Below are 19,099 nucleotides of genomic sequence, written 5' to 3'. Positions count from 1 at the left end.
AGTATCTTAGGGAAATAATTGGCTCAGTTGAAAAGGCCAAATGGGAACGAGACACTTGGAGAAGAGAGAGAGGGAGATTTTTATGGATTTAGACCCAGCACCTCTAAAAATTCAAAAATTCCCAAGATTTTCCGATCTTTATTTTGTTTTGACAATCGAGATTCATTTTTTGGTGCTTGATTGCCTCGTTAAAAAAAGACAATTATGTCTAAAATTCTACTTTTATCATCTTGTATTGATAGACAATCAGCCTTCTTATGGAAAGGTACAAGTTTTCCTATCTTTGAAAAAATTTCATCTCCCAATTTAGGAAAATTTGAAGGGCATTTTGGGAATTTATGACAAAATATTTGGGGTCCCTCTGGGAAATTTTGAAATTTGAGGGATGTTTTATTGGGAATAGAAGGGAAACAAAGTCAACATCTTGCTTGGGGGTTTATTAAGGCTTTAGGCTTAAGGGAAGGTGGCACATGTAGAGGAGGTGAGAGAGAGAGAGAGAGAGAGAGAGAGAGAGAGAGAGAGAAGCTGTCATGTGTCAGCGCATTGTTGAAGCGACAAAACAGGATCTTTTTTAATGCCAGTGTGAGTCGATGATGGGGAGAGACAGAGGGAGCATCGCACAACAAGCACCTCTCTCTCTCTCTCTCTCTCTCTCTCTCTCTCTCTCTCTCCTTCCTGCAGGTTGTCGCGATAAGGGTACCAAACGCGTAGCTGATCGGCTTTGCCAGGCGTAACTGTAGCATAAACCAAAACGACGGGCATGGGTTTCATTTGCTGTCGATCTTTGAGCGCAAGAAAAGCATATTCAAAGCTCATGTGCGTGCGCTGATCAGGGCCATGGACACATTGGCAGGCGGGAGAAGGAGGGGAAGACACACACACAGAGAGAGAGAGAGAGAGAGAGAGAGAGAGAGAGAGAGAGAGAGAGAGAAGGTCGCTGCCATGGCAAAGGAGAGCGGGGAGTTGGCAATGGCGACAGTGGCTCACAGACGATGATGGCGACAGACCGGGGCGAGGCAAGGGTGGATCGTATTTTGCCTTTGAACTCAGAGATTCCTTAGGAATCTAACAAACTAATTAATCCATTCTTGGGGAATAGACCCAAATAATAGGAGCCAAAACGTTTTTTTCACAAACCTATTAATTAATTAGTTTTTGGGGGGGGGGGGGGGAGAAATGAAAAGGGAAGGGTGGGGAAACGTTCTTTTCACAAACCTATTAATTAATTAGTTTTGTAGGGTTTTGGGGGGGGGGGGGGAGGAAAAGGGAAGGGTGGGGAAAAGAAAGGGTACGGGCCAGGGTAAAAAAGGGGGGGGGGGGGGGGGGTTGTTTTTTTTTAATGCTTAAGGGAAACCATATGGCAGCACACGCGTATAGCGTAGTGGTTAAGCTTGAGTCTTTGCTCTCCTACGTGCTGAGGTCAAATCATGTCCATTTAGCAATGGTTTTAAATCGTGGGTTGATTGGAGATGCTGAAGCATCTTGGGGAGATTTTGCGTAATGGAAAAGGAAAGTAGAACCAGTAGTAAGCGAGTAGGATAAGAGAAAAGGCCAAATGGGAACGAGACACTTGGAGAAGAGAGAGAGGGAGATTTTTATGGATTAAGACCCAGCACCTCTAAAAATTCAAAAATTCCCAAGATTTTCCGATCTTTATTTTGTTTTGACAATCGAGATTCGTTTTTTGGTGCTTGATTGCCTCGTTTAAAAAAGGCAATTATGTCTAAAATTCTACTTTTATCATCTTGTATTGATAGACAATCAGCCTTCTTATGGAAAGGTACAAGTTTTCCTATCTTTGAAGAAATTTCATCTCCCAATTTAGGAAAATTTGAAGGGCATTTTGGGAATTTAGGAAAATTTGAAGGGCAGGAATTTATGACAAAATATTGGGGGTCCTCTGGGAAATTTTGAAATTTGAGGGATGTTTTATTGGGAATAGAAGGGAAACAAAGTCAACATCTTGCTTGGGGGTTTATTAAGGCTTTAGGCTTAAGGGAAGGTGGCACATGTAGAGGAGGTGAGAGAGAGAGAGAGATAGATAGAGAGAGAAGCTGTCATGTGTCAGCGGATTGTTGAAACGACAAAACGGGATCTTTTTTAATGCCAGTGTGAGTCGATGATGGGGAGAGACAGAGGGAGCATCGCACAACAAGCACCTCTCTCTCTCTCTCTCTCTCTCTCTCTCTCTCTCCTTCCTGCAGGTTGTCGCGATAAGGGTACCAAACGCGTAGCTGATCGGCTTTGCCAGGCGCAACTGCAGCATAAACTGAAACGACGGGCATGGGTTTCATTTGCTGTCGATCTTTGAGCGCAAGAAAAGCATATTCAAAGCTCATGTGCGTGCGCTGATCAGGGCCATGGACACATTGGCAGGCGGGAGAAGGAGGGGAAGACACACACACACACACACACACACACACACACACACACACACAGAGAGAGAGAGAGAGAGAGAGAGAGAGAGAGAGAGACAAGGTCGCTGCCATGGCAAAGGAGAGCGGGGAGTTGGCAATGGCGATGGTGGCTCACAGACGATGATGGCGACAGACCGGGGCGAGGCGAGGGTGGATCGTATTTTGCCTTTGAACTCAGAGATTCCTTAGGAATCTAACAAACTAATTAATCCATTCTTGTGGAATAGACCCAAATAGGAGCCAAAACGTTCTTTTCACAAACCTATTAATTAATTAGTTTGGGGGGGGGGGGGGGGGGGCGGCGGAGAGAAAGGAAAAGGGAAGGGTGGGGAAATGCTCTTTTCACAAACCTATTAATTAATTAGTTTTGTGTTTGGGGGGGGGGAAGGAAAAGGGAAGGGTGGGAAAAAGAAAGGGTACGGGCCAGGGTAAAAACGGGGGGGGGAGGGGGGGGGTTTTGTTTTTTTTTAATGCTTAAGGGAAACCAGATGGCAGCACATGCGTATATCCTAGTGGTTAAGCTTGAGTCTTTGCTCTCCTACGTGCTGAGGTCAAATCATGTCCATTTAGCAATGGTTTTAAATCGTGGGTTGATTGGAAATGCTAAAGCATCTTGGGAAGATTCTGCGTAATGAAAAAGGAAAGTAGAGCCAGTAGTAAGCGAGTAGGATAAGAAGACTGATTGTCTATCATAGAAAATACGAAAAGCAGAATTCAAGCTGAACAAATTACATACGAAAATCTTCAACAATCCAACCAAGAGACATATATATATAGAGATGTTTTGGGAATTTTTGACATTTGAATGGTATCTTGAGAATTTTAATAATTTCCCAAAAAGAATCTCTTCCCTCGCTCGGATCCCGTGCTCTCACATATGGCAAAACACACTCTCTCTGTCTTTGTCTCCCTCCCACGTGCCACCACATCTAGGCATTAGGCTGGGTTCACAAAGACCACAACGAAGAGCCAATAAACGTGTGCCACGTCACCTGCCCTGTTCACATCGCGCGAGGAAGCTTTCAAAAAGACTGCTAGCTCGTGGAAGACGTTGCAAGTTTTTCTTCCGACCCTCACCCCTCGCCTCAAAACACTTCCACCCTCCATGTCTACTGAGGAGGCTTCGTTGGTACCACTTTTTCTTTTTTTATTATTTAATAACCTTCAAACTTTTAAAAGAAGACTTTTTTAGTGTTACTTCCGCTGGCCTCCAGTGTTCACAACGGGCGGTGGATGAAATTTATCGAACTCGGTACTTCCACTTCTGTGTGAACCGATGGGCGGTGGAACAGTGCATTCCAAAGCTCTTCCGACTAGAAATTCAGATTTTGGGGTGTGATTGCCACCGCGTTAGACATATCCTTCTCTTCTCGTCCTCAAATTCCCTTCTATTCAAACCAAAAAATAATAATTTTGGCACCTTACCCTCATCCTCCACATTTCCTCCAGCTGGCCACCTCACCCTCATCCTCCGCCTTTTCCTTCCCATTCAAACCAAGGGATCTTTGTAGATACCTTGTAATAAAGCCCCAAACTAAAATCAGAGGGACATAGTTGCCCTATTGCGAGGTAATTTGTAACTAATTGCATTCTAAGCACACAAAATTGGATCTTAGAGCCCCATCCCGCTTGGCGCCTACAGGGGTTAGGTGGCTGAAGCTTCGTAACTCTAAACGTCACATGCGGTTTGTGAAGGGGTTATGGGGGTTCGAAACATTTGGGTTGTGCGTTGCAGCCACTGTAAAAAAAACAAAAATAGCATAAACTTACAGACCTTCATTCATGCTCTTGGAGACCACCGACACCTACGATGGGGAAACTAGTCAAGCAACTATTTTAGCAATACTGCAGCGTGATCTTATTCTTTTACCGATTGCTACCAGTTGGCTCGAACATGAGGTCGTGAGCTCTCTCCCTCTTGTAGTGCGTAGAATCGTTGCTGTATAACCCTTGCAACACTACGGTGGGACGGGGCTCTTAATTGTCAATATTCAAAAAAGAATAAAGAATAGAAAAATAAATACAAGGGTATTTTGGCAATTTTTCAAATTGTCTGCTTCAGGGTGGTTTCAATAAGAAATCTTTTCAAAATAGACGTATTTTTTACAGTTTAACTCCATTTTCTTGAAGTTTCCAAGTGGACTTTCTCCTTCTCCCCCTCCCTTTAGCCGACTTCTTTGATTGTTCAATTCAACTGCTCAAGGCTTAGGTGACACACTTTTCCTGAACGCTGACGCGCACGCACACACACACACACACACACACACACACACACACACACACACACACACACACATAGAGAGAGAGAGAGAGAGAGAGAGAGAGAGAGAGAGAGAGAGAGAGAGAGAGAGATGTCCAATAGGGTGAGGGTAAGGAAGCTCTAGGCTCTTTTTGATAGGTGTAGAGAGAGGGTGGTGCACTACTCTCAGCGCAACAAGTCCTCTACGATCTTCCTGTCCGCCATGTTGTCTCATGGACATTATTTACATCAAGTGTGGTGCACTTCTTAGAGCACAACGAGTCCTCAACAAGGTTCCTGTCGATCAGGAGACTCATATAAACTATATTTTAGCAGATGCAGAGAGAGGGCATCTCTTCAAATGCAATCACGTACACTAGCACCTTGAAGGCATGTGGCATTACACAAGATGCTGACATGGGCAAAAGAATTCACGACGATAATGTTGGTCACAGGGTGTTGAAAGAAAACACTTTCTTGGTCAGCATGTATGCCAAAAGTGGTGCACTTCAACACTATAATAAAAGGGAGAGGGATTACGGCCCCCCCTACCACATGCGGCAGGCTGCTTAGTCCGCCAGTGTGCCCTGCAGCTTGGTGGTCGGACAGACGGAGAGTTTGTGAGTCATGATTGTGTGTGGAGAAGCGAGGTGAGAGAGCTGGTGTGCCTCCGCAATCATTGGGCGTGCAGGAAAACTAGGGTAGGGCAGCGTAGTAAGGGATGGGGAGAGAGAGGAGTTATTGGTGCAAGCACTTTCGCACACGAGAGAGAGAGAGAGAGAGAGAGAGAGAGAGAGAGAGAGAGAGAACTTCTGCAAGCTGAGAGAGAAAGAGAGAGATGTTGCCTGCACGTGTGTATGTGCATGCGATCAAAGCCTACATTGCCTTTTTTTTTGTTGGTGGGTCACAATCGCCTTGCGCCATGGCCGTGGCATTGGCTGGCTCTCTTCTTCTTCTTCTTCTTCTCTCTCTCTCTCTCTCTCTCTCTCTCTCATGCGTAGATACGATGGAGCCTAGCCTCTCTCTTCAGAGACCTGCAGAGTTCGCCAACATACGCCTTTATTTTGTGGAAATCCCTGAAAATACCCCTCAAATTAAAAAAAATCCCCAACTATCCCCAGTATTTTGTCACAAATTCCCAAAATGCCCTCCATTTTTTCGAAAGTACCCTTGGTTGTGGGATTAAATTTCTTGAAAGACAAAAAAAAAATTCTAGCTTTTTATAAGAAGACTTGCTTGTCTATCAATACAAGATGCTAAAACTAGAATTTGAGTCTGTTAAGTAGGCTGTGGAAATTTATTGCGGAATTAATTTTTAGAGATAATAATTGCCCTTTTTGGCGAGGTAATTTGTGACTAATTGTATGCTAAGCACTCAAAATCGGATCTTGGAGCCCCGTCTCACCTGGCACCTGTAGGGGTGAGGTAGCTGAAGCTCTGTAGGGTCTTTGTTGTACGGGCTTCGCAGTGCTAATCATAGGGATTGTATGTTGGACCACAGAAGGCGGAACACCTTTCATATCATGGTATGTCCAAGCGAATACGTCCTTGAATTCCTTGAGAAGCTCTTTGAGGACCGCCTCTTCAACTTCTGTGAGGTCTTGGGCAATAAAAACAGGTTTTGATTCTTCACCGGGGTCAGCTAATTCTATTTCTTTAACTATTGCCGGACCATCATAGATTCCATTATTCCCATCGATAGGTATTCTTTGGGCTTTTGTGTACACAACCTTTGCTTCCCCTGTGGTGTAAGATTTGAAATGTTCTGGTGCAGGATGCAATAGCATGGTATGCTATTCTGGTCAATACCTCAGGTGCACCAAGATACGTGACCTTACCCTCTTTCTTCGTATGTTTCAGCGTTGATAGCACATACTTTGCGTGATCAATGGGTTGCTTGGTTGTCGACTTCAACCCTTGGGTGAATGTAGTCGCAACTGCATGATTTGGTGTTGTTTAGCTTGGTGGTCTTTTGGCTAGAAAATGGAAGTGTTGATGATATAACCGTGCTGGTTCTTCCACTTGCTTATGGATGAGATCAACAAAGGTTGCAATAGTTTCTTTGGTGAAGGTACCTGCCGTCTTTCTGTCTCAAGCCCTCATCGTCATCACTTTTGTTGGAAACTTGAGAGCCTCGACCACTATTTCTTTCGTAATTACCACTTCTACCTTATGCCCTTGTTGGTCAGTAATATGGGTTGTTCCATCTTCTTTAATTGTAGACAAGAGCTTATAGGCTTTTTGGAAGTCTACGCCACACGGTTCCTGGTCGTAGAAATCCCTGAGACTGAGCCTTCTATTAGCTTCTTTTGTGTCAGGCTTTGCCGCGACATCATAGATTTGTTTTGGCAGCAGCTGTAGTTCAAGTTGGTGTCCTTCTTCACTTTTAAACCTGCCCGTGAAAAGCGTGGTGTTGTTTTCTTCAAGCTGTTCTCTGGATAGATATGTTGCTTTGGCCGTCTTTACTGAACTGGGGTCCAATTGATATGGTGGCAACTCTTGTAGCTTCTCTTTTTGAGAGACCCTCTTCTTGGCCTTTTCCACAGCTTGCATTGCTCCTGTTAAGTGAATAGAGTGCCAAGGTTAGAAAGTTCTACAATTACCGCTCTGAAATGCCCTTCAGTCTGAATTACTGACAAATTGAGTCCAATTTTCTTTAGATCAATTTTTGAACATGCAAAGATCAAAATCATAAAGTCCAAGTAAAAATTTGCAACAAAAGTAAATAATCGCAATTATTTACAACTGATGAATTATTCCAACTTTTTGCAATTTTGGCATCATAGGCTTGAAATATATATCAATTAGATACTCTGAGTGAGGTGTGGGCTAATTTGAGTGCTCAGGGTGAGAATGGTGCCAGATTTAGGCTTTCCGTCCCTAAAACAGTAGATATAAAAAAATTTGAGAATTTGACCTCCAAATTTGTTCAAACTTGGTTAGTGGGCTTAGGACATTATGTGCTTTGGTCCCATGAAGTCAAAGTTGCAATTTCCCCCCATCTTGGCAAAAAGTAAATAACCGTGATTATTAACTTTTTAATCAAAATGAATATTTTTTGGTGCAACTTGGTTCTAGGCATGATGTAGACCCTGTGTATGAGATATGTGGTGATTTGGATCAAAACATGTGATTGATAACTCAAAATTTGCATTGGAAGGGCTTCTTTGCGTTTTTTGACATGATTATTTTGGCTCATACTTGAAATGTGGCATGTAATAGCTGTGTACAAGTGATAGGTGAAGTGATGGTACCATTTTCAAGCCAAAAAATTACAAAAGTAAATAATCGTGATTATTTACAGCAGTCATTTTTTTTTGCAAAACTTGACAAATTTTGACGTAAACATATTCAATACACCTAAAACAAGTCCTAAATTGAATTTGGTAAAGTCTTGTCGTGTCGATATCACTTCTTGCTTTGTCGACTCTAAAATTTGGTAAAGTCTTGTCGTGTCGATATCACTTCTTGCTTTGTCGACTCTAAAATTACTGACTTTTGTGACTATATGGCCTGTGGAGTTGGTTAGTCACTTTTGAAGCTATGGACTTGTTTGCTACATAGTCCTGAAACTAGTCATCCAATTTTGACCCATTTGGACTCAGTTTGACTTCTCATGTCGAATTTGACGCTTTGTAGTCTTCGTGTTGTTTTTTGCTTTCCGAGGGCTTGCCTTGATTGATTTTATGAAACCAACCATATACATTGTATATAGACCCAGTCTATAAGCTGTTTGTGGAGTCATAATCCAATTATGGCATCTGCCAAAAACTTAGCTTTTCTACTTGGGCCCCCCCTCGACCCCTGCCGAATGGTCAATTGGTGTTATAGAAGTGTTCTATTGTATGGGGGCATGCTACAGTTCAAGTCTCGTCTGTTTTGCTTGAGCTAACATGTCGCTATGGTCAATTTTTGGCCGTAGGACTTCGTGCACTGCTCGATTTCTAGGGTTTTTTCCTGGGGTTTAGACTAGCTACTGGCCATACAGAATGGATTATTAATAAGTATAGAACTTACCCCTCATGTCTCGTGTGAGACGGCGCTGTCAACGGGCAACTGTGGACTCCGAGAAATGCGCGCGAAGAAGGTCGAAAGCTCTCTCTCCAAAGGCGACAAGTGGAAATGAGGTGGTTTTAGTCTACCCTGGATATCTATACTCGGATTTCCTGAACCAATTTTCCCCAAATTGACCAGTTAGTCCTACTAGGCCGTGAAATCTATGTTAGACTCAAAAATTTCCTCAATCGGATTCCTGTAGCTCATTCTGCAGAATTTTGCTAAAATAGGCCTTGGCTGCCTAATTTAGGCTTCCCGCTTCCATCTGCCGATTTGACTAAAAAAAATTTTGCTTGTCCGCATTGTCCTTTTGATCATCAGTGTATCCTCATTTTTTCCATATGAGCTCATTTGCTATTTATTATTAATTTTTGACTTGTTTATTGAAACAATCAAAGAAAATAACAAAATGCGCTAAAAAAGGAAAGGGAAAATCCAGTAAATAAGAAATCTATTGAAAAACACAGCTTTATTGTTTTCTATTGGATTTCTCCATTTTTAAGTCCCAATATCAAGAAAAATGATAAAGAATAACAAAAAAATACTATTTTTTGATGATTTTCTCATAGTTTATACACTATTTACATTCGTCAGGAAGAAATTATCGGTTAAATTTTCCCCGTTGATGACTTGTAAGGGCATTATTAGGTAATTTTGCAAAAAATCATACGTTAACATCAAATTTTTCCTCCCTCTTCAAACATTGCCCTTAATTACTTAGCTCCCTTCCATCCCTCCTAGATGGCGTTCTCCGGGACGACTGTGTGCATGGGTTGAACAATCGTGTCTATGCATAGCCTTGGTTAGCTCTACCATGCTTTGAAGATCAATGTAGTTCAAACCATTATGTTGTGCAAGAGTTGGGTTTTGAGTAATTAACTCAAGGGTTTCTAATGTAGAGGTTTCCTTTTGCTGTCTTCCAAAGAGAAAATCTTGTAGCTTGTGTGCTCTTTTCTTTATTGTACCGTAAGGATGCTTTGGCACACCGATTTCTTGAGTTGTCAGTATCAATAATGATGGTTATCGAGCTTTTACTTGCCATTGGTATCTTCGTTTGTCTTGGTCAGAATGGTGTGGTGGAGTCTTTTGAGACTTAACTCTCCATTGCTTGATTGGTTTTACAGTTTGTGGAGAAGAGAACAGTTTGCGAAGAAGATAAGTGCACCTTTTTCTTCCAAATCCATTTCATGTTAGGTTTCGTGCTCAGAGATGTTCTTCTTTGTGTTTTGAACCTTTGGTACAGAAGATGATGTTTTGGGCACCCATATTTGAATCGGATGGTCCTTAAGCTGTGCTTTTGGTACCCAAATTTGCCTCACTCCTTGCATGCTACTTGTAGTATTTGCCTTTCTATAGGATGGAGAAGATTGATTACTTCGTGGTTTGCTCTCCTGGTAACCTCCTTTCCATTCCTCCTTCCTTGGTACAATTGGAACAATGAGTTGTCCGCTTTTAGGTGATAGCTTGAGATGATTGGTATCCCAATCTGGTATTGCCATGTACGTCCGCATCCATAAGATTCCAAGTATCATTGTTTCATTCATGTGTTCACCTGGTAAGCATACAAATTGATGAGGGCATGAACATCCATGTACTATCACATTCAAGTTGACTACTCCCAATGTTGGTTTTGGGTTCTTGTTGCATCCTTTAATAGTCATTATTTCCGCTGTCAAAGACTGACTTGTTGCTTTCTCTTATACGTGGAATGAATGACTGCATTTACTTGAGCTCCTGTGTCGACCAATGCATTCGTGCTATGATTGTTCAGCTGTACTTTGATGCGAAGGTCCATTCCATCTAACCATTCATCATCTGTTGACACTACATCTTTCTGCAATTTCCATTGTCGGTCATCTGGTTTCAAAGTGTTGATGGGAATAGGTATTTGCTGATTTTGAGTGCAACTTTCCTTTTGGGTACTTAAAGCCGAGCTTCTTTCTGGGCTTCATCAATAACCTGGTATCGTTTTATTTTTCGTTGCTTTGCTGCATGCATTCTTTCTAGCAATTCATTGGTTAGTGGCAAATTCTACTTCTTTAAACGACATCCACTAATCCAATCAGCCATTGGTTCACCATCTAGGGTGGACAAGTTAACTGCTCCACTTGGAGATACATCTTCAATGATAAACAGTCCGTTTCCCTTTTTCTTAAACTTGGGAATGTGTTGCTTAAGGGAATAGATTAGGGAAAGATTAAAACCACCCTTTTTTTGAAGATTTTTGTAGTTAGATGGGAATAGAAAAACTGTTTTTGTTTCCGCTTTTGTGTATAGATGTGAGCTACAGCTGTTAGCCTTTGCTCATCAAGCTTTTATAAATCTTCAAGTCTCTCTGATAGTTCATGTACCGTCCACTCAAGATCCTTAGCTACCCTTAGTGTCAGCAATAGAAATTCTATTGGCAATATGGCATCAAGACCAGAAACAAGGTTAAAGGGTGTAGCATTTAAAGCTGTTTTGAATGAAACTCTATAAGCCCATAGAGCAGCATGGAGATTCATTTCCCAATCTGTCCTTCTTGAACTAACCACTTTAGTCAATACCGAGCTAAGAATTTTATTCGTATGATCAGCTTGTCCATTTGCTTGTGGGTGATAGGGAGCTGATTTGTTAGGGATGACCATAAATTCATTAAGCAGATACTCAATTACCTCATTGAGGAAATGGGTTCCCCTATCACTGACAATTTCTATTGGTAGTCTATATCTTGTGAGCACGTACTCATACAAGAACGCGGTTGTAGTTCTGGCATCATTCTTTTGAGTTGCTTTAGCCTCTGCCCACTTGGTCAAATAGTCCATAGCTACAATGATATATTGAGCTTGGGTTCTATAAGCAGGTGGTTGTATTGGCCCAACCAAGTCTATGCCCCATTTTACAAAAGCTCTAGCCCCCATCATTGGTCTTAGAGGCATGCTATCTACACGGATTTGCATTTTTGCTCGTTGACATGCATCACACCTTTGAACATATTCCTTGGCATCCACAAAAAGTGTTGGCCACCATATGACTGCCATTAAGATTGCTCTTGTGGTGAGTCTCACTAGAAAAGTGACCTCCAACTAATCCAGCATGTGCTTGTTCAATAATAGGAATGTATTTGTTTTCATTTGCACAAAGACGCAAGTGTTGATCCTTACCTCTCTGATACACTTGGTTTCCAATAAGAGCATAGTCTCTTGCTTTAGTTTCAATTGCTCTTTGGCGGCGTTTACTCATATCCTCGGGAAATGTTCGGCTTGATAAGTAAGTAACTAGATAGTTACTCCACTTAGGAACAAATGATATTTCGAACAATGTCACATGAGGTATGGGTGCTTTTTTTTGGCATTGAGGACAATATTTTACAAATGAATGAACATCTCTCCTCATAGTTGGCCAAAATACTCCAAGTCTCAAGATCTGTTGCATAGTTTGGTCTTCTGCAAAGTGAAGCCCTACTACTGTAATGTGTGCTTGACTTAGGTATTGGGTTTTCTCCTCAGGATTAATGCACAACACCAAGGAGGTAGGTTGTCTAACAAAACTTCCTCTATAGGACCTAACTTCAAAGTTAGGCTCCCATCATTAATCTCTCTTACTTTTTCCCATAAATGTCTTGGCTAGTCTTCTTCTATGAATGGAATTCCGTCTAAGGCATCTTCGTTGTTCGGCACTATGAGTTCTGGCTCTTTTGTTTCAAGGTGGGGTTCTACCACCACTTAGGATTTTTCTTTACTGGTTCCTACCACGAGCTCCTCAAGTTTTGCCATACTCTCGAGCTTGGGTTTCTGTTTTTCTAGCATCTCTTGAGTAGTTCTTACCAAATTTTGATAAGCTTCAAGCTTAGCTACTTCCATGTCTGGAGAAGGATAGTTTTCCCATTTGTTTTACATGTTTTGTCTTGCTTTAAGTCCCACTTGGTAAGCTTCCAAGGCTCAAAAATTTTGTGTACCAAAATTTATCCTCCAGATTTCACAATGGTTTCCTTGATTTCGCTTCCAGTTTCTTTCACCTTTTCCTAGAAAGGTTCTTTGATTTCTCCTCGATTTCAGTCCGTTGTTTTTGTTTTCTCATCTCATACCTTTTGTTTCTGCTTCTTTTGGTCTTTTAAGAGGAAATTTTAGTATTTTTGAATCATTAGAGGAGTTATGTTTCTTTTTCTTAGCCTGGGCTCTGGTGATTATCTTGATTGGAACAATCGGTTCACCCTCAGATGAGCTACTAGGTATCACTTGGACTAAGTTCACTACTTTTTTACCCTTGTTTAAAGGATTTTTTGGACAATCTTCAGGGAAGTGTCCTCCCTTTTTGCAACATTGTATGCAATAAGCTTCAACTGGCTTGAGATTCTTGTCAGGCTCTGGGCACTCATTCTTCCAATGATCATTTGAACCAGAGTTATGACAGTTTTCAGTTCTTGGCTTAATCATGGGTCTTACCATAGGAGGTCGAACACCTTGATTAGCTACATAGTACATTGATGCAAGTTCTGGAGTAGCATAAGTCACAGGTTCTTCCATTTGTGGTGGATGCGAATTATACCAATCTCCTTCTACCATTACTGTAGATGGACTAAGCTCAGCTTAGGGTGTAGCATGCACTAGTGCTTGTTCATCTATGAATCCCTCTGAATGTATGTACTTTACATGCACTTCGTTATGTCCAGGATATGGAGGTTGTTGACCCAACATGGATTGAGATTGTCTTTCCATACCCATCGGTGGTCTTTGAGTTGCGGCCGTATTAGGATGATATCTATACATGGATTGTCCTTGTGGTCTCATAGGCACATATTGAACATTCCCATCATACTTCGGTCGGTAATAGCAGTCATGGGTCTCATGGTTGGTCCATTTACCCTCGATTGCACACCATTTCTGCGGCCTAATTGGTTGTCCCTATTGAGGTATCCCTTGCCTGGTCCCCTCATAGGTGATTTTTGCATGTTATTCATCATGTCATCCACCCTTTTGAGCATGTCTTCTATGGCTAAAAGTGGTGCCGCAGCAGCCATTCCCACTTGTGCTTTTTTGGTGGATGTTGTTTTCTCACTTTGGTTATCCTTAGGGACATCTTCTTCATTAAAAATATCACAATTGTCTCCTAAGTCAATATCATCTGACACACACTCTTCTAGGGTCGTATGCTTCTTGCTATACAATATAGCATGAAGTTCTTTGTTTAGCAGTCCCTCTAGAAACAATGATATTAGTCGTTCTTCTGTAGGTATCTCTAGCTCTGGGCATCTTGCAATGTATTGCTTCATTCGAGTTGCACAATCCCTAACAGACTCACCTTGTTTCTGTTTAAAGCTATAGATTTGAGCTACCATATTGTTTTTGATCCCCGTTTTGGAACAAGCAGCTATAAACCCTTGAGCTAATGTATTTAAATCCATGATTGACCTTGGTGGAATGTTTTGAAACCATGTCAATGCTTTTCCTTCTAATGTCATTCCAAACCCCTCGAATTGAGTATGAAAATCAAATATGCGCTTTGCTCTTAGCACTTGTTTAAAGCTTGCTAAGTGGTCATATGGATCCCCAGATCCACTGTATTTTCTGACCCATTTTTGAAAATCAGCTGGTTTGTCAATTTGGTTCAACTCCCGGTCTCCTGACAGTTGGTCCTGTTTCGAGTCCTTCAAACCAGTCTGTTGGAAATAGTGGCTCATGTAGTCCTGGACTAGCTTTAGTGTCACCCGTTTTTCTTTGTGATGAGGTGGTTTCTGGTTTCTTAACATTACTCTCAAAATTTCTCTCACGAAGTTCTTCTCGTGAAATAGTTTCTGATCCTTGGCGCAATATCCAATCTCATATGGAATACCCTTGATATTTGGTATGTTCCACCTCCTCAGGAGTCATCATAGCAAAGTTATTGTTATAACAATGCCTAATGGGTAAGTCAGTACATATGCTGATCCCGTATCCTTGATTTTGTAGATATAAATGAGCTTCATGGATGTTCAGCTATCCTGATTTGGCATGAGAAGTCCATAGAAGATCTTTTACGTTTCTATCTTCCCAACAATAGACTCCGATACTAGGATTATCCGTATTAAGCCGTTTCATAGGCTTCAAGTCAACTTGATAGTATCCCTCAAATTCTAAAGTTGGTGGTCCTTCTTTTGCTGCCATATCTGGGATTATGGTGTTTACCTCTAATCCCCATTTGTCTATCACGTCAGGATTTTCAACTTAATGAGTTCCGTTTCTATCCATGTACATTTTTCCTCGTTTGTTTGCCATGATCTCCTCTTCAAAATCAATACCATGGTCATCAATGCGAATAGAATACTCTTCATTAGGATCTAGGTAAACCTAAGCTCCATGGCAATTAGTTTTTTGAAAAGAGAGTATATTCTTATAACGCACTGTCGTTCTGGTTTCTGAGTGAGTCGAATAGGAAAATACTTCAGATGTTGAGTCTGAAAATGTATCTGAGACTTCTTCAAGGATAGTGTGCAAGGGATTGCCTTGATTCACACTTTCTTCGATGGATACTTTACTAGCGGTCTCCCCAAATATGCCTTGATTTGCTAGTATACGACCAGATCTAAGGTTCATATAGACTTATGAAGCCCTGGATAGAGTACTTATCGTCGGATCGACTTGTTGTCAATTTCTTCCACTTGACTTGATTGCAACTTCTGTCAAGCTATCAATTCCTTGTAACATGAGCAAAATGTGGCAACCAAATAAGGTAGAATACACACGTACCCAAAAATTGACGAACTTTAGTAATCGAGCACGTTTCCTTCATCTTTTGGATAGCTTCAACTTTAGCTGGACTCGGCCTTCTACCTTCTTGACTGCACATATGCCGCACAATTAAAACCTCTTTAGCACCAAAAGTTTATTTTTGCCCTGAAAGTGTTAACTTCTTCAAGCCTAGATAAAATAGCATCACAGTCATCAATATGTTGAGAGCAACAAACCGCCGACACCCCCTCTTATCTTTTAACTCATCTTTGGAGGGCCTTCTTCACATCTTTTAATTGGTAGATCATCAATGAAAGGCATAGTAACATGTTACATGAGGGATAAAGTCTCTTAATACCTTATTCATGCCGTTCATCATATGAGATACAAAATTAGTTGCACCCTGTGGCAAGGTGTATATCCACATCGTAGTAACTGAAATTCATCATATCCAGAGTAAAGATCACCCATAGAGTAAATTGATCTACCTGCAAAGGCTTAACAAATTCATCCACAATTGGCCCAGTACCCACATTATGGATTGTCACCTTTTTAATCAGCTGCATGTCCTGTATGAACCTTAACGTACCATTTTTATTTAGAGCAGTGAACCGTCAATTGAAGTATGGCGCACATGATGACTCCAAAATTCCCATTTGTATCTTCTCATTAAGCAAATCAATAAGCTTTGGCAAGTGAGATTTAGGAATTGGAATGGGACATAAGCTCCATGGCATGTGAGGAACAATGAATATAACCATAGATGAAACAACACTTGGATCCACACACCCAATCTCACTTGGCTCAAAAGAAAAAGCTTTACCATGTTTTTTGAACATATCTTGAAAACACTTGATTTGCTCTTCGTTGAGAAAACCATTTTCTCTAATCTTGAGCTGTTGCAATGTCTCCTTAGTGAATGTATGCCCAAGGTTCTTTGGATTCCTGAGCATAGGCTGTTGAGAAGCTTCTTTGATCACCCCATCACTTCCTTCTGGTAGAGGTGTAGCCATTGGTTTCACTTTCTTTGCAACAGTCTTGTACTTTGTCTCTACCTCTGCTTCAACTACTTTATCCAATTCATCCTCAATATGCATAAGTGCCTTGTATATGTCCAGCTCTTCATATATGTCGATTGAGTGCACTTTAACAACTTCAGGTCCACTTTGTAACCTGTATTGCATGATATCCTCAAGTTCTGACATAGTGTCAACATAAGAAATCTCTTTGAAGATTCTTGAAAACACATCATCTGGTTCAAGCACATCACATCCCTACAATTCACTTAGAATACTTGAAACATATTGTTTCTCCCACTTAGGTAAATCATTAAATTTTCTGTAAGATATTGAACCCTCAGATGTCAATCCCAAAAATCCTAAAGAGAAGGTTTCTCTTTGTGAGAACTTCTCCTCACTTGTGCCACCATAGTCGTGCTTTGTAGTGGCACCCCAAGAAAATCCTGAGAAAATCTGTGTTCTTTGAAGTCTTTGCATATCTTTGGCATTGGACAATTATGTAAATTGTCTTTGTTCCTGGCATGGTCAACACATACAGTAAAAAATTGAACCACTTTCTTACCATCTCGGCTCCGAACCCTGGCATAGGCTGAGCCATTATCTAGAACTCTGGTTTCCATTCACACAAACATAATGTAGAGCTATCCCAAAATCAGTGGGTAGAAGCAATGCTCCTGTATAAAGAAGTTTTGCTCATCGCAGACATCCCCAATAAAGACTTTTGCACATGCACCATAAAAATCGCTCGTATCCGCTAACCATGGTCCACATCAATAGGCCACTTCCCCTTTTGCTGCAAACTCTTTGCCATAAAATTGATTTCTAAACCATGGTCTATAAGGGCTAAGACCGTCTCCTCATGTTAGCAGCAAGATAACACGGACACCATTTTTCGGAGTTCTCTTTGTAAAACACTTATTATTTTGATAAATTGGGAATATTGTAACTCTTATTTTCTTAAATAAACTCTATAATTAATGAGCTGGGGCTACAAGCTTCCAGATTGTATCAACCTGTCATTACCCAGCTTTGGTAGAACTCCAGATTATTAGTTTTGACCACCCAAAAACCTTGGCCAAGGTATAAAAGCCAATTTTTGTAAGTTTTATATAAGTTTTTGGATAAGAAATACACAGCGTGATCTAACGGCGCTCAGTCCTCTCCTTCTCGCGCTTCCTACTCCCCTCCTGGTTGTCACATTGCAGTCGTGTTTGTTGCATTGCAACCGCAGGTAAGAGCTCTACGCATTGATGTAAGCAGTTCACAGTATTTTGTAGCTTTTGGCGTCGTCAACACGTGGCCTAATTTCATCATAACTAGGAATTTACACTTTAAAATAAAAAACTAAGCATAGGCGGGGTATTGGGGCATCATTGCTCAGAATTTAAATGCATTCTGGGTCAAAAATGACTAGGTAAAAAATGACTAGGTCAAAAATCCATTGCTGTTAATAATCGCGATTTTGGAACTTGACCTAGAGTGGGTTTAAAACCATAAGCATGTGCGCTTAGGTCTTATAAACATGTCCTAGAAGTTTCGTTATGTTTGGATGTCATTTGATGCTGTAACGGATGTGATTTGTTTGTCGATGAGCGATTGGCTTTTGGTGATTTCAGTCACTTGAGTGTAGTCTGAGTTAGATGCAAGTTGTTAGTTGTTTTCCAAGAGATTGACAGCCTCTTTTAGCCTCTATGCACTAGTCGAGTCAGCTTCATCCCATGGATTGACAATTTAATCGTGGTTCTCGCTAATACTGCAATAAGATCAGATGGTGAGGTTAGACATGCGTCCCACATTTGGCGTCGCTGCCGGGGATCGAAGAGACCTAAACTAGGGAAAGATACGAGCATCTTGTGAAGTTATCCTTTAACTTCCTCTAGGTTTACCTAGAGTTCAAAACTTTCTTTTAGAGACCGCATAGCTTAAGATTGTCGTCTTTTGCTATGTAAAGGTAGTTTGGAAGCAATCGTACTTGCTGAGTGCCTTTAGGATTGTAGGATTGTAGAAATAGATTAAGATTTTGAGAATGATTGGTAGACGAGACAAGTCTTAAGATCAAGGCTCATAAAAACATAAAAGACAAGAAAATGAGTGTTTGTGGACACTTTCCACAACCCCATTGCATGAGAATCTAGGAGTAGGGTAAGTAGGCTCCGAGGTGGATTTCAGAACATTGCTCTCTCTGAAAGAATCAAGTCTGAGTTGTTATTGGAAGTTGCAGAATTTCAGGTCTACGGCTAGAAAAGCTCGAAAATACTCGAAACCACTAAATCTGGCTGGAGAGTAAGCTTAAAAGTTGTCTGAACCTGTTGGTAAGCTCAAAGACACTTCGAGGTAAAAATTTCAAGAGTTGGCCAAAACTCATATTATTTACTTTTTCTTGATATTATAGGCCAAATTAAGTTTTTACTTGATTCATAGGCTTAAAATAGGTCATATAAAGACTGTCTTTGAAAAAATTGCAAAAAAGTGTTCATTTCAAGACTGAAGTTAATAATCGTGATTATTAACTTTCTGCTCTAAATTGACTAAGGTTCATACCATTGACTCATTCCATGTGTACAAACAACTTTTGCAAAGGCCCAAGAGATTTGGATCACCAAACTGACAAAAAACTCGGTAAAAACTAAAGTTTGTACTGACTTTTTGAATCCTGAGTGTAAATTGGGAAAATATTTGTCC

This window comes from Adiantum capillus-veneris, chromosome 21 (genome assembly GCF_014529385.1).
Source record: "Adiantum capillus-veneris isolate H3 chromosome 21, ASM1452938v2, whole genome shotgun sequence".
NCBI lineage: Eukaryota > Viridiplantae > Streptophyta > Polypodiopsida > Polypodiales > Pteridaceae > Adiantum > Adiantum capillus-veneris.
The sequence above is the reverse complement of the archived record's forward strand: the minus strand, read 5'-3'. Positions refer to the sequence as shown.